The sequence below is a fragment of the Pagrus pagrus genome, assembly GCF_965226575.1.
Source record: "Pagrus pagrus genome assembly, chromosome: 23".
Classification (NCBI taxonomy): Eukaryota; Metazoa; Chordata; class Actinopteri; order Spariformes; family Sparidae; genus Pagrus; species Pagrus pagrus.
In genome coordinates this window covers 15053783-15061467 of record NC_140205.1, presented here as the reverse complement: position 1 = coordinate 15061467, position 7685 = coordinate 15053783, and the positions used below count along the sequence as shown (strand labels likewise).

At 41.1% G+C, this 7685-nt stretch overlaps 1 long non-coding RNA gene across 1 annotated transcript; it reads left to right on the top strand.

Annotated features, from left to right (window-relative positions):
- Positions 1 to 2983: 2983 nt before the first annotated feature.
- On the top strand, positions 2984 to 5182 carry LOC311252878. The gene is made up of 3 exons (XR_014621595.1): positions 2984 to 3144; positions 3211 to 3423; positions 5017 to 5182. It is a non-coding gene; the product is annotated as an uncharacterized lncRNA (long non-coding RNA).
- The last annotated feature ends 2503 nt before the right edge of the window (positions 5183 to 7685 follow it).

Sequence of the window (7685 nt, the reverse complement as noted above, 5' to 3'; positions counted from 1 at the left end):
TCAGGCTCCAAACACTCGAGCTGAAGAGAAACGGGACGGATGAAGTGAGGCGCGGAGAGTGGGAGAAGTAAGACGGGAGGGAGGAGAAGGAAGGGATGCAGAGTCGAGATGAAGATGATGCAGAGAGAGGAGGAGGTGTTAGAAGGAGTTGGTTCAAGAGTGAGAGAGAGCAAAGGGTAACAAACAAGATTTCACAGTACGGCGTCTCCGCGAGAGTGCAACACACTCAACCCACCAGATTAACACTATTCATTTGTACTGTAGATTTCCACACTTCAGAGGCCGATTTGTTCGGGCGCCCCGCGGAGTTGCACAAGGTTTTTGGGCAATCCAATTCCACATATTCAAAACTCTGTCTACCTCAGCTGAATTCACTCACTTACTCACTCATCTACTCCTCTATTTCTTAAATTAAGAAATGATATGGTGGTTTTTAGCCTTAACCCGAATTCCCTCACGGTTTTATACCTAGTGTAGTGTTGAAGAGCTGCTGCTTCTCAGACTCAGAGTTTTTATGGAGCTCAAACTCAGTCCCATAATAGCATGAGCCAGGTATACTTGACTTCACAGAGCATAGCAAATAACACTCAGCATGATTTTTTTGTGTGAAAACATGTTTTGCAGGACAAAACTGTTAAGCATTTACATAAAAATTGGCATTTTTATTTAGATGTGATTACGAGTATTGGAGGAACTGACTCAGACCAGGTACTGTATTGTTGTTTCTTGTCAGATTGAAAATAGATGTGAATTGTGTTGAATTTGAACAAATCCCCAGACTATGGCGTAAAAATTGAAAGATGCAAATAGCAATTCTGGAGGCACTTTGGGTTGTTCGGGTTGTAGTTTGTACAATGTCACATTTAAGCAAAAAGGCACCCAAACGCTCGGGAAGGCATATCCTTTCCTGACTCCCAAACAGAGACAGTGGCCTTCTCATCTCTCCTAGCCCGATGCCTTGTCCTCATTAAATGGAAATTGACAGCACCCCCATCCCACACACAGTGGGTTAAGGACGTCATGTCTCACCTAAACTATAAATTATAAATATATAACATGAGGCTCCATTCAGACAAGATATGACAACCATTTCTGAGATTTTTTGAGAAAGAGTTTGCCTCCAGCAAACCTGATTGCAATCTCCAGCCTCACAGCTAGATGCCATTAAATGTTTCACACTTTTTTATTCACTTGGTAATTCTTACAAGGTTTACATCCAATTCGTGTTTAATATTACACTTACGAATGAATGTATAAAGTGTACTCACTGAGGAAAATACTAGATGTGGCTATGTGAGACCACCAAAGCCACTAAATGCATAATAAATGTTAATTTACTTCAGGAAGCATTTTATATTTGTTTATGCAAATGATCAAAGAGCCTTTATGTACTTTCGTATGACATTAACTATTAATAACAAGATATACAGCTATTAATGATTCAATTGAAAAATCAAAAAATCAAAAACATACTTATCACTTATTAAGAATTTTAACACTTGTCAACTCAACTAATCAGGACTGTGTTGGTGTGTTTTGATCACATGTGACTGAAAGCGCCTTTGCAACACAGACAGAGTGGGAGGGTATAGGGATCTGATTAGAATTGGGCAAATCTATAGACTTAGTAGTGTCTCTGTGAGGGTGTAGTGTTTGAGCGTAATGTTATGCATTTTGTCTACCATTTTAGGTCATTGTGTGGGCATGTTAGCATTTGCACTAAGTACAGTTGAGGTGTATTTGTACAGTACGTCGATACTTTGTATGTGTAAGTTAGATTTTGATCTGATGATTGTGCCGGATAGAAATTTAAAGATATAATAAGTAAAAATGTATGTAAGATAACAATTTACTCAAGGTAATAGTGTTCAGCACTCACCAGAGACTCTGCTTCTTTCTCTTATTTCCCCCTCTCCTCTCTGTAATGTTGTTCATGTAGTAAAATACAAAATACAATCCTCCTTGGATCGCTGCTGCAGTCAGGTTGATAAACAGGAGTGAAGATAAATCCACTTTTTAATCCCAAAAGTTACAAAATAATCTCTGAGCTCTTCTCTTGTCGGTTAACTGAATCTGATGTGATGTTTATTCCTCTAGAAGGTTTGGCTCTGCGCCTGAATCTCTTGTCCAAAGCATACACACCCCCCAGTTATAATTATTAATTAAGCGGGGGAAATGACTGTCCGAACCAAATTTCATGGCAATCCATCCAATAGCTGTCGCAACTTTTCAATCAAAACCCACAAATGTGAACTTTACAGGGAGCTAGAGGAAAAGTCAGGGGATCGCCAAAGTCTGTAGGGTTCATCCTCTAGGGACCATGAATGTCTGTGCTACATTTCATGGCAATGCATAAAAAAATTCTTGCACCAACAAGGTGGATTGACGAATAATAAGTATCTCTGTGTACATGATTACTAAAGCTGTTTTCAATTTTTCCAAACTGTGATAAAAAATAATTGGCCACAGAAAGAACTCAACATTTACACTCTTATATTTCCAGGTCTTGGTGAGAATATTGAGTTTCTGTAACTACGTACTTGTATTTCATCATTTACCACTTTATTTGCTTTTATTACAATGACTGTATCTAGTTGCATAAATTGGTGATGCAGAAAAAAGCAAGACAAAAAGTTCCACTAGAATCAAATATCAAAAGAGACGGACACAAACACTGGCGTGTGGTATGTTCTCGTATAGTTAACACACAGAAACGCAGGCAGAGCCTTATATTTTTTGACAGGACTCGTGTCCGGCCCACAGCAGACCTCTGACAGCAACTCTGCCTCAGCAAACACCAGGCTAATATTTCTATATGACACCTTCTTTTCCCTCAGTCCTGACATTTCCACTTCTGTCTAACACTATAACACTGCCCATCTCTATTATAATGAACTCAGAAAATAACTGCTGGCATTGCTCTATTGCCATGGCAACTGTTAATACGTCTTTAAGCTGCCCTCATCTCTTCAAATATATACTTTCTCCATATGCATCTCTTTCTTTGGCAATTTGCCTTTTGCAGAAAAACTATGCACACACACCGACGCACAGCCGTACAAACAAGCCACGAGCGCAGCGTGAGGCCTCCCAGCCAGGAGCACCGGCACAACAGAAAGGATAAAGAGAGTGAGAGCATGAAAGGTGGGCTTATTTTAGAGAGCGGGGTTCATGGCCGGAATAGAGTTTAATACCTCATTTCAATTTCAGCGGTGAGACGGGGACTCGGCGGGGAGCCGGAAAACCTGGCGGAAAAAAAAGAGGCCACAAGAGAAGCAGAGCGGTGTGCCGCAGACAGAGGGTCAAGCTGCTGTTATGTTCGACTCCTGAGCCCTTCTCAGTGAGGGGGGAAGAACGGCTGCAGCCGCTCTGAAGCCCGGCCAAGGAAACACTCACACAATTAGCGGTGGAGTTGAGAGAAAGGTCAGGAGACTGAAGAGCTGCTTTGATGAAAATAATTCAAACTAAAGTAAATGTCATACTTCTTCACCAGGTATTCTGCAGGATAGGACAATGACTAAAAAACCCATATAGGTATCATAATTGATTGTTAGAGCTTCAGTCACCTTGAAAGACCCTGAAAAGTCCTTACGACGAGTGAATGGGTGCTACATAAACACAATTTTCTGGCCAGGGTTGTTTCTTCTTTGTCTCCTCACTGGTTTGATGTGAAAAAGATGATGTCACTCCTTTTAGTGCAGTAGTCAGTATTAAGTGACATTTTAATAAGAATCGGATGACAGTTGGAATTCAGATTCGTAGGTACAGAAAACAGGTGTGGGTTGTAAGCCTGTGTCGATACAAACTCTGTGTTGGACGGTTTTGAAACCCACTTCCTCTTTGGGCAAATTTGTTTGGAATGGCACTTGATGTGGCGTCCCTCCATGGAAAGTGAGCTGGGGAATATAGATGTTTGATTGGTATTGGGCCTCTACTGTAAGTCTTGTGACACCCCTCACACAGTCTCGGAGGCTCTCCTGGCCAATCTCACCAGGCAATAAGTTGACCAGGTCGTCGGCTAATTAAACTCTCCTGGGCCCTTCGGCTATAACAGCTGGCCCATGTGATCAGTCTGTCTCTCCCTTCCTACAACTTGCATCCACCTTGCATCACTGTCTCCCAGTTTGTCTCATGGGTTGTGACAAATTTAGTTTGATTACTCTTATTTAAAAGGTGCAATAAATAAGATCACCATCTGTCAAATTTATACTCCAAACAAACAGGGGGCAGCATATCACCTGTGTAACCGCTAACTGCTGCTAGCTGTGACTGCCCTTAGCTAGTTAGCTCTTTAGCTGTGCAGCTAGTGGTTCAGACTTCAGACCAGGGGAATGTTGTTGTTTACACTGCTAGCACAGGGCTTTGGACAGTCACAGACTGGGGCTAGCAGGTTAGCATGCTAACTTCAGTAGATATTTTTGCTACATAATTCATTGTAATGTCATTTTTTTTACATGTTCAACTAAATTCTTACATATCCCCCCTCCTAAAATGTGTGTGCACTCACTCCTTGCAACATTTTCTGAGCCAATTTGTAACTATCTTGTTTTTCTCAGAAAATTGTAGTTTTGACCTAAACACATTTCAATGATAAAAATAAATCTCAGGATGGAAGAGTAACACACAAGAGAAAAACACTACTCACTACTCAGGACTACTCACAAAATAATGTATGAATCAAAATGTGCTTTTGTTGCAATAGTTGCTGCATTTACATACATAATACTTTATACTGTATGTTATTGCCGACTACATATTCTCGACACATCATATATCAATGCACAACAGCCACTTCCTCAGTTTAATAACTCAGAAACTCGGATGCCCCCAAATCTCTGTGCTGTCAATAGTTAAAAAACAAAACAGAATATTTCTTTTGTAATCAGTCTTTTCCAATTATTCATTTATCATTCCAGTATCACTACATTTTTGGCTCTGTCTTCGCTGTCCACACCTCACCCACCAAACCCCCACCCTTCCCTCCTCACCTTCCATCTCTCTCTGCTTTGTGCCCAGCATCTGCACCAAAGCACCTTCATCCACCGAGAGTTTGAAAAGGCATCTTGAAAAGGCTTGGCTTGGCAGCCTAGGACGGGAAACAAATTAGGAGTTCACGACTTCAAACGGAGCCTCACCAAGGCAACCCCTACTCCTCTGCCAAGGGTTTGCCTCGCTCGCTCTAAGACAGCCCGTGAGAGGAGTTTTAATAAGGAGAAGCTCGAATCTGAAATCCTCTGGTGTAATAAAGAAGGATGGTATGGCTACATTTATAATCTCCCTTTCATTTGACTATGGATTTGTTGCCATCTCAGACACTGTGAACTTAGTTTCGCAAAAAAAAAAAGACAGTTAATTTTGAGTGAAGTCTAAGATTAAAGTTGTGTGACTTAACACACCTTCGCCTACCACAAATGAGCAGAAAAAAAGAGTTTGTTCAGTTGTCCGGTGGAGATTTGGAGCAGACAGAGTGAAAAAAAAGATGTGCTCCAGGTTTCTTGCACAAGTCTCCACTGTATACTGAAGCCAGGAGCTTCACCGACTGCCTAAGAAATCTGCCTGAGAAATGTCAGCAATTACTCCTGTCAGCCGTCTTCCTATTCCCTTGTTTACCTCGGAGACTATACCTCGCTATTATTGATCTACAGTGTGTAAAAGGTCACAGGATTGAAGATGACAGCAGCCGCAGTAACCATGGAGACTTCCTCTCTCTGTTTCCACGGCCGAGCACAGTATCAGTCGGTGGGTGAAACTTTGATGCCCGCTGCTTTGTTGCTCGGGTTCCTTTACAGGTGAGGCAGTCATAATCTCCTTTCTGTTGCTGATCTGCACCTTTGCCACATCCTAACACTGGGCAGAAACTCCGGCTCTCAGAGACCCATACACACAAAACCAGCTTTAGCACCCAATCCTACGTGCATCATTCAGGGATTGCTTTAAGCCATTTACAGACATTGATGTTTGTTCACCGCTTGCAGGGAGATTATTTTACAATCTCTCTGGTATTCCTTCGACTTGGACCAGTAGGGTCTGATAAATCTACTATCTACTGGACAGATAATCTCCAGCAGGTAAGTTCAATTCAAATTGATATAGCAGCTCAAATATGGTCAATGCATTCAGGCTAAGGTCAGAGGAAACGATGCAAAGATGTCCAAACTCCCAGTGTGTAATTCTTCACTACATTTATACTTTTTAATAGCAGGAGGAGAATGATAGGCCCCGTTTATGCTTGTTATTTTAAGTGTCTTGCATATGGATAAAATCCAGATTGAATACTCTGTCATTACCTCAGCCACATAAAGTGTAGAGGTCACTGAGCCAGCCAACACATCTGATTGCTGCTGTCTTGGTTCTCCGGCTTTCATGCAAATCAAGGTTGGCCCCACTCAAGTCCTCAGTGTAGTAATACGCCTGAAACTGTTTGGCAACAATAAACATTTTCAAAGTAAGAGAAATCTGTAGAGTTAAGTTACAAAAATGACGGTTTAGACAGCGAGCTCAAAGCAAAATATAAGCTAACAATTGATGTCTCTAGCATAGGGATCCCCACACATGTGCATTAGTGTTTCTCCCTTATGTTGAGATGAAGAGATTTTTCAAAAATGCTTAATTTTAACATTAAGTTTGGCAGGACTGACTCAGCTGTAAAAGTTACAGAACACATTTGACGTAGAACTGAACCTTGTTTTGAATTAGCACTTCCTTTGCTATGAAAGTGAAGGATGGACATCTGAGACTGGACTCCAACTCATAATTGAGTTGTCTGGCATTAACCGAATCACTTGCAGCCCAGTCGCCAGATTTAAATGCTGGCATTGTACGTTTCTGCAAACCACAGACACATTAAATTTGTCATTCCTATCATATCAACCTTTCTACAATATATATCAGATTAAATGTATGTGAGCCAATGTTGCAAAAAGTACCCAAAAGGTCATCCTTGAGTAAAAGTAAAGATATCATGTTCAATTATTACTTTGGTGAAAGTGAAAGTCACCCATAGAAATACTACTTGAGTAAAAGTCTGTAAGTGTCTTGCATTAAATGTTTTTAGGTGCACCACTGGAGCAGGTAAGCCAAAAAACATCCCTCACCCTGACCAAGTGGGTTTTGTGCCTAAACCCAACCAGACCATAAGCAAACTATTGCCACAACATAAAATTAAAAATATCATGTAAAAAAAACAAAGGTTGCAACACATCAAAAGTAAAGCTTCAGCATATCTGTGGTTTGCAGAAACTTACATTATTCTGGTAATTGGGTTTTGTTTCTCTGTTTTTTGCAGGAGTAACAGTAATGGAGAAGTTTAGTGTAGCGGATTTGTGGCTGCAAAACTAGATAAGCCAGCAATGCTGCCGACTTTATTCATACGCAGTCACATTGTTGGCAGTCAAGATGGTACATTTTGTTGCTTGTTTAAAATCTTGTTTATTAAGTCTGATTCGTGCTGTGTGCCCCGCTTGGCACTGGAGTGATGCAGTTGCCTTTTGGCAGATTGCTGCGTGGATTACAGCCCTGCATGGCCTCTAGTTTTTCGGCGGTAACTCGTAGGAAAGGCCAGTAACGCCAGGCTGGGTGTGGTGATCCTGATGTTGTTGTTTGATTAATATTCTGCTCACTTTAATTAGCTTTGGCACCTGTGACTGTGTGGCTACCAAAAGAACATGTTATCTGACATGATAAAT